Source organism: Lates calcarifer, linkage group LG4 (assembly GCF_001640805.2).
Source record: "Lates calcarifer isolate ASB-BC8 linkage group LG4, TLL_Latcal_v3, whole genome shotgun sequence".
NCBI classification, from domain to species: domain Eukaryota; kingdom Metazoa; phylum Chordata; class Actinopteri; family Centropomidae; genus Lates; species Lates calcarifer.
Genome location: NC_066836.1, coordinates 2,676,071 through 2,684,436, shown reverse-complemented (window position 1 = coordinate 2,684,436; position 8,366 = coordinate 2,676,071).

The following is an 8,366-nucleotide window of genomic DNA, read 5'->3' as shown; positions in this document are numbered from 1 at the left end:
CTGAGCACTTGTGTGATTTTCATGTACAAAAAACAAAGCCTTTTTGTCCACGTTTTGCAATGTCTATTTCTGGGATATTTTTACTTTCCAGAATCAATATTCTAGTTACTCTGGATGACGAATGAAATGGAACTGTTTTCTGTCACAGAAATACAGAGATTTGTACAAAAACTGTACTGACAGCCGTCACTAGAGACAGTTTCTGGAAAGACAACAAACTGGACAAAGAAAAAAATTAAACCACAGTATGTGCATGACAAGACAGCATTAAAGGTAAGACAGAAGTTTCTTTTCTAATATGTGTAAAGCGTAAAACAGCTACATATCTTTTTGTACAGACATCACTCTTAAATGTTACTTTGCATTACATTTGCATGTGTTGTAAGTCTTCACATATAAGAGGCTTGAACTAGAGAATAGGTCTGGTGTGGTTAACATTTTTCCAGTAGGAGTTTAACAAGTCTCTAAATCCTCATTTGGGTTTTATGCCTATTATGCAGTTCACAGTCATACAATCATTGACTCGTTGATAGACAATCAGGATAGAAATATAACAGATTATTTTAAGAAATGTCCCAGCTCAATGTGGATGTGATGCTTTTTCGTATCTTATATGACAGTGAACTGTTGATTAGACCAAAAAGTGTTTCATTTTTGACACTCTATGTTTTAGGTGAACATGTTGATGTGGAATGAGTGCAGAGACCAGACCAGACCAGACCCCCACAGAGAGGCATCCAGGTAATTTACTGTCAACATCAACATTATGAGGCATTGTTAGAAATACAGTCATTACTGTAATACTAATTATTTTCTAGTAAATAAAATTATTATCTAGATGATAATATAATTAATCAATAGTGGTAATAGTAACCAATGTAATAATTAATATAATGCTTAAAATAGTATTTTAGTGATTAATCACGTTGTTAATAGTAATTGATCTAAAAGTTAATGAAACTAGACTTACTATAGTAATAATAGTAAGTAAAAATAAGTAAAAAATTTGCAATTAATCACTTATTTATAGTAATTTATGTAGACGTTAATAAGTAATGTATTAAATGAAATATTAATGAAATAGTACTTATTAGTTAATGCAGCAGTAGTGAATATAGTAAATAATGTAGTATACCATATAATTTATTAATACAAGTAATCAATATAGAATTTAATACAGTCATTTGTAATTAATGCTGTCATTTAAATATGACTTTTAATGTAAAAAAAAATGTCATCATAGTAGTAATTACATTTGTAATCAGCAATTACTAACATTTAATTATGTAATTAATGTAGAGAGGTCAGGGTTAGAGCTTTTAGCCACTTGTAGCCGGAGGTTAATGTTACGGTTACAGCTTTTAACGACAGGTTAGCGTTAGGGTTGCATCTTTTAGCCAGAGATTAGAGTCTTTAACCTCAATTATATGTTTAATCGCAAGCTCCAATTAGAGAATAGTTAGCATTTCTGCATTACTAAATTATTTTTGTGATATTAATTCAAAAATAGACATGCAACTCAAAAGTTGCAAGCAACATTTAACAAATGATAATGACAGATGTTTGACCACTTGGAGACACTTTGTTTTATTCACCCCACATTTGAATGCCCTTTATTGTCATTATACTAAAAGTCTTATACATCTCTAAACATTTATAAGAACATTTAACTACATTTGTTGTCCTCTTCAGGTGATGCAGTCTTCTCCTCCTGCTGCAGAGACAGAACATGTTAATCACAAACTGGCCAAAGCTTCCTAAGTCTTGTAACTTTATTAAAAATACAATTAAAGAAGAAATGGATAATTAAGTCATCTCTCAAATGCCTCCATTACTAAATACAACTTACTGTTCTTGTTGCTTGTAATATTAAAAATTACTGCTTACAGAGACAATATGATATTTTCTGACATAGACCATAAAGTATACAATGACATTTTTGATGCTTTTTGACCCCTAACTATACTGTGCCTTTTTTTCCTGCCTCGTGATTCTATGACATTTTTTGACCATTATTGGCGTCTTAATATACTGTTTTTTTCATTTTTCGATGCCTTATCATATACAGACATTTTTGACAACTTATCATACTAAAACTTTTTTTTAATGGTTTTTGCCACCTTACTATAACATGGCATTTTTTGACAGTTTTTGATGCCTTACTATACTATGATATTTTGTTTCCAATTTTTTTAATGCTATATTATCTTGTTTTGTAATTTGTCTTGTTTATATTACTGTGGAATTATTCAAATTCACTGCATATTTCATCAGTCTGTTTAATACTGTATGAAAATTAATATTTTTAGCCAAAGGCCACTTGTAGCCAGGGGTTAGGGTTGCAGCTTTTAGCCAGTGGTTAGGGTTAGGGTTACACTTTTTTAGCCACTTTCAGACAGAGGTTAGGGCTGGGGTTGGGGTTCAGGGTGCCTTGTTGAGCCTCAGTACTCTGGCCTACAGATCTATTGTTTGAGAAGAAATGGAAGAGGGTGAGGAGAAAGGAAAAGATCTAAAGACTGAAAAGTAAGGAGGAGAAATATATCTAAAAAGAATAAAAAAAGTTTTCTTTGGAATCAATATATCCCTATATCTTAAATTTAAAACCTTGTTGGCTATATGCCACACACAAACCCACCCAATTATTAATATATAAATATATCAATATAAATAAAACAAGTTTATATATATTAGAGAAAAAAAAAACATTCAATTGAGGAAGGGGGAAGCTAAAATAGGGTTAACATGGAGGTCTAGGTTGTCTGTGGGGGCTGCAGTCCAGAGGCCAAGTCCCTGGACTCTCCCACAGGAGCCTGGGGTTCAAGGCCTGGCTAGCTCCATCCCTGCACCACTTTTTCCATCCATAGTGGTAAGGGGGCCACATGGGGACATTTATAAAAAAAAATTATAAAAAGAACAAGACAAACATGCCCAAAACAAACATAAAATACACATAAAAGAATTGTTATGGAGAAATCATTGTGTAAGGCATGCATAAAATAATGTAAAACAAGTGCTTAAAAAATCAAGTGCTAAAACAACAAACCATGCAGATGTTAGATACTTAAGATAATTTATATTTTTATGATCTATGTTAAATAATATATTAATAATGTCTTAATTTTGATATAAAAATATAAATTAAGACGTGGAGACAAAATCACACATGTATGTGGCCCCCCTATGTCCGCCCTCGCTGAAGGCCACGGCTCAGGGATAATTTAGGAAAAAGAAAAAAAAAAGGTAAAATAGGCATTTATTTTAGTACTCAGGTGTCTGCGGGGATTGTAGTCCAGAGGTCAAGGCCCTTGACTCTCCCCCAGGAACCCGGGGTTCAAGGCCTGGCCAAACTCAATCCCCGCAGCACCTTTTCCAAACCCCCCATCCAAGTGTCGCAGGAGGCCCGAACAAGGCTTTGTTAAACCTTTATATTATAAAACATGTAAACATCAAATATTATTAAGAAGAACAGATTAGGAAATAAACACTATAATTTAAAAAGGGTGTTTGTGTTCGGTTTGGGTATAGTGGGGGAAGAAGCCATGGTTAGGGCTAGGGGGGTGATGACTTTCAGAGGTTAGGGTTAGGGTTAGGGTTATGACTTTTAGCCACTTTTAGCCAGAGATTAGGGTTACGGCTTTTAGCCAGAGATTAGGGTTAGGGTTATGGCTTTTAGCCACTTTCAGACAGAGGTTAGGGTTAGGGTTACGGCTTTTAGCCAGAGATTAGGGTTACAGCTTTTAGCCAGAGGTTAGGGTTATGGCTTTTAGCCACTTTCAGACAGAGGTTAGGGTTAGGGTTACGGCTTTTAGCCAGAGATTAGGGTTAGGGTTAAGGTTATGCCTTTTAGCCACTTTTAGCCAGAGATTAGAGTCTTTAGCCCCAATTCTACATTTTAATTGCAAGCTGCAAGTAGAGAATAGTTGGTATTTCTGCATTACAAAATCACTTTTGTAATGTTAATTCAAAAACAGAGAAACTCAATTCAAACGTTAAGATAAAAAAAACTTTATTGATTCTGTTCTAAACAACAAACCACAGCAAAGATCATGACAGCAGTTTCACCACTTGGAGACACTATCACCCCACATTTAATGTAGTGATGAGCACATGTTTATTAAAGTCTTATACATCAAATCTTTGAGAACATTTAACTACATGAGTTGTCCTCTTCAGGTGATTCGGTCTTCTCCTCCTGCAGAGACAGAACATGTTAATCACAAACGGTCCAAAGCATCAAATCCTGAAACTGCATTACAATTAAAGAGGAAAATGAAAGTTGAAGTTATTTAAGTTAATTCTTGTTGCTTGTAATATTAAAAAATTACCTCTTACATTTCAGACACAGTATGACATTTTTTGACATTGTCCACAAAGTATACTGTGACATTTTTTTTTGGACACCTAACTATACTATTGCATTTTTTGACGATTTTTGACACCTTACTATGATATTTTGTCATTGTTTTTGACACCTTACTATAATGTGACATTTTTGATGCTTTTTGTCACCTTACTATGCTGTGATATTTTTTGACAATTTTTGACAACTTACTATACTATGACATTTTCTGACAATTTTTGTTCCTTACTATACTATGACATCTTTTGGCGATTTTTGACACTCGCTATTTGTTCATCGTTTTTGACTCCTTACTATACTATGATATTTTTTGATGATTTTTGACACCTTACTATACTATGATATTTTTTGGCAGTTTTGGACGCCTAACTATACTATGATATTTTGTCATTGTTTTTGACATCTTACTATAATTTGACATTTTTTGATGCTTTTTGTCACCTTACTATACTATGATATTTTCTGACAATTTTCGTTCCTTACTATACTATGACATCTTTTGAGGATTTTTGACACTCGCTATTTGTTCGTTTTTGACATCTTACTATACTATGATATTTTTTGACAATTTTTGACACCTTACTATACTATGACATTTTTTCACTTTTTTGACGCCTTACTATACTGTGACTTTTTTTTGGCAGTTTTGGAATGCTTTGGAATGTTTTTTTTTCACTTTTTTGACTATACTATGACATTTTTTGAATCCTTATTATACTATGACATTATTTTGCTGTTTTTGACTCCTCACTATGCTAAGACATTTTTTTCCCTTTTTTGACACCTTACTATACTATTCAGTGCTCAAATCCAATCTTTTACTGTGTACATAGATGTTTATACTGTTCATATTGTTTTTAATTTTAACATTCTGTTATATATATTATCTTATTTTATACCTTGTCATCATAACTTTTATTGCTGCAGTTGCTGTTCCTCCAATAAATACATCTGAACAATATTTTGCCAGTCTGTTTTTATTGTATTAAAGTGAATATTCTTAACCAGGGGCTAGTTACAGTGGGTTTTTGCCACTTTTAGCCAGAGGTTAGGATCAGGGTTAGGGTTACAGCTTTTAGCCTGAGGTTAGGGTTACAGCTTCTAGACAAATGTAGCCAAAGGTTAGGGTTACGATTACAGCTTTTAGCCACTTGTAGCCAGAGGTTGGGGTTAGGGTTACGACTTTTAAACAAGTGTAGCCAGTGGTTAGGGTTACGACTTTTAGCCAGAGGTTAGGGTTATGACTTTTAGCCACTTTAAGCCGGTGGTTAGGGTTACGACTTTTAGCCAGAGGTTAGGGTTAGGGTTATGACTTTTAGCCACTTTAAGCCGGAGGTTAGGGTTAGGGTTATGACTTTTAGCCACTTTAAGCTGGTGGTTAGGGTTAGGGTTGGGTTACGACTTTTAGCCAGAGATTAGGGTTACGACTTTTAGCCACTTTAAACCAGTGGTTAGGGTTAGGGTTATGACTTTTAGCCACTTTAAGCCGGTGGTTAGGGTTAGGGTTATGACTTTTAATCACAGGTTAGGGTTAGGGCTAGGACTTTTAACCAGAGGTTAGGGTTACAACTTTTAGCCAGAGGTTAGGGTTATGACTTTTAGCCACTTTAAGCTGGTGGTTAGGGTTACGACTTTTAGCCAGAGGTTAGGGTTAGGGTTACGACTTTTAGCCACTTTAAGACGGAGGTTAGGGTTACGACTTTTAGCCAGAGGTTAGGGTTAGGGTTACGACTTTTAGCCAGAGGTTAGGGTTAGGACTTTTAGCCAGAGATTAGGGTTAGGGTTAGGACTTTTAGCCACTTTAAGACGGAGGTTAGGGTTAGGGTTATGACTTTTAGCCACTTTAAGCTGGTGGTTAGGGTTAGGGTTACGACTTTTAGCCAGAGATTAGGGTTAGGACTTTTAGCCAGAGGTTAGGGTTAGGGTTATGACTTTTAGCCACTTTAAACCAGAGGTTAGGGTTAGGGTTATGACTTTTAGCCACTTTAAGCTGGTGGTTAGGGTTAGGGTTAGGGTTATGACTTTTAGCCAGAGGTTAGGGTTAGGGTTACGACTTTTAGCCAGAGGTTAGGGTTAGGGTTAGGACTTTTAGCCACTTTAAGCCGGTGGTTAGGGTTAGGACTTTTAGCCAGAGATTAGGGTTAGGAATTTTAGCCAGAGATTAGGGTTAGGGTTATGACTTTTAGCCACTTTAAACCGGAGGTTAGGGTTAGGGTTATGACTTTTAGCCACTTTAAGCTGGTGGTTAGGGTTAGGGTTACGACTTTTAGCCAGAGGTTAGGGTTAGGGTTAGGACTTTTAGCCACTTTAAGCCGGTGGTTAGGGTTAGGACTTTTAGCCAGAGGTTAGGGTTAGGAATTTTAGCCAGAGATTAGGGTTAGGGTTATGACTTTTAGCCACTTTAAACCGGAGGTTAGGGTTAGGGTTATGACTTTTAGCCACTTTAAGCTGGTGGTTAGGGTTAGGGTTAGGGTTACGACTTTTAGCCAGAGGTTAGGGTTAGGGTTAGGACTTTTAGCCACTTTAAGCCGGTGGTTAGGGTTAGGACTTTTAGCCAGAGGTTAGGGTTAGGAATTTTAGCCAGAGATTAGGGTTAGGGTTATGACTTTTAGCCACTTTAAACCGGAGGTTAGGGTTAGGGTTATGACTTTTAGCCACTTTAAGCTGGTGGTTAGGGTTAGGGTTAGGGTTAGGACTTTTAGCCAGAGGTTAGGGTTAGGAATTTTAGCCAGAGATTAGGGTTAGGGTTATGACTTTTAGCCACTTTAAACCAGAGGTTAGGGTTAGGGTTACGACTTTTAGCCACTTTAAGCCGGTGGTTAGGGTTACGACTTTTATCCACTTTAAGCCGGTGGTTAGGGTTACGACTTTAGCCAGAGGTTAGGGTTACGACTTTTAGCCACTTTTAGCTGGTGGTTAGGGTTAGGGTTACGACTTTTAGCTATAGGTTAGGGTTGCGGCTTCATCCACTTGTAGCCAGAGGTTAGGGTTAGGGTTGCGGCTTCATCCACTCGTAGCCGGAGGTTAGGGTTAGGGTTATGGCTTTTAATCAGAGGCTGGAGTTTTTAGCTTCAATTATACGTTTTAATTGCAGGCTACAAATAGAGAATTGTTGGCATTTCTGCATTACAAAATCATTTTTGTGATATTCATTTAAAAATAGAGAAACTCAACTCAAAAGTTAAGCAACAACTTTATTGATTCTGTTACAGACAACATTTAACAAACCACAGTAAAGATAATGACAAATATTTGACCACTTGGAGACACATCTTTTTATTCTCTCATCCCACATTTCATGTAGTGATGATCACATATGGGGACATGTTTATTAAAATCTTATACATCTCTAGACATCTTTAAGAACATTTTACTATTCTTGTTGTCCTCTTCAGATGATGCAGTCTTCTCCTCCTCCTACAGAGACAGAACATCAATCAATTTTGTGACACTGACCACAGAGGATACAATGACATTTTTTGACCGTTTTTGACGTCATACTATACTATGACATTTTTGTCACTTTTTTTGACGCCATACTATACTATTTTTTTGTCACTTTTTTTTGACACCATACTACACTATGACATTTTTGTCACTTTTTTGACGCCTTACTATACTATGACATTTTTGTCACTTTTTTTGACGCCATACTATACTATTTTTTTTGTCACTTTTTTTGACGCCATACTACACTATGACATTTTTGTCACTTTTTTTGACGCCATACTACACTGACATTTTTGTCACTTTTTTGACGCCATACTACACTATGACATTTTTGTCACTTTTTTTGACGCCATACTATACTATTTTTTTGTCACTTTTTTTTGACGCCATACTACACTATGACATTTTTGTCACTTTTTTGACACCATACTATACTGACATTTTTTGACGCCTATATACTATGACATTTTTGTCACTTTTTTGACGCCATACTATACTATGACATTTTTGTCACTTTTTTGACGCCATACTACACTGACATTTTTGTCACTTTTTT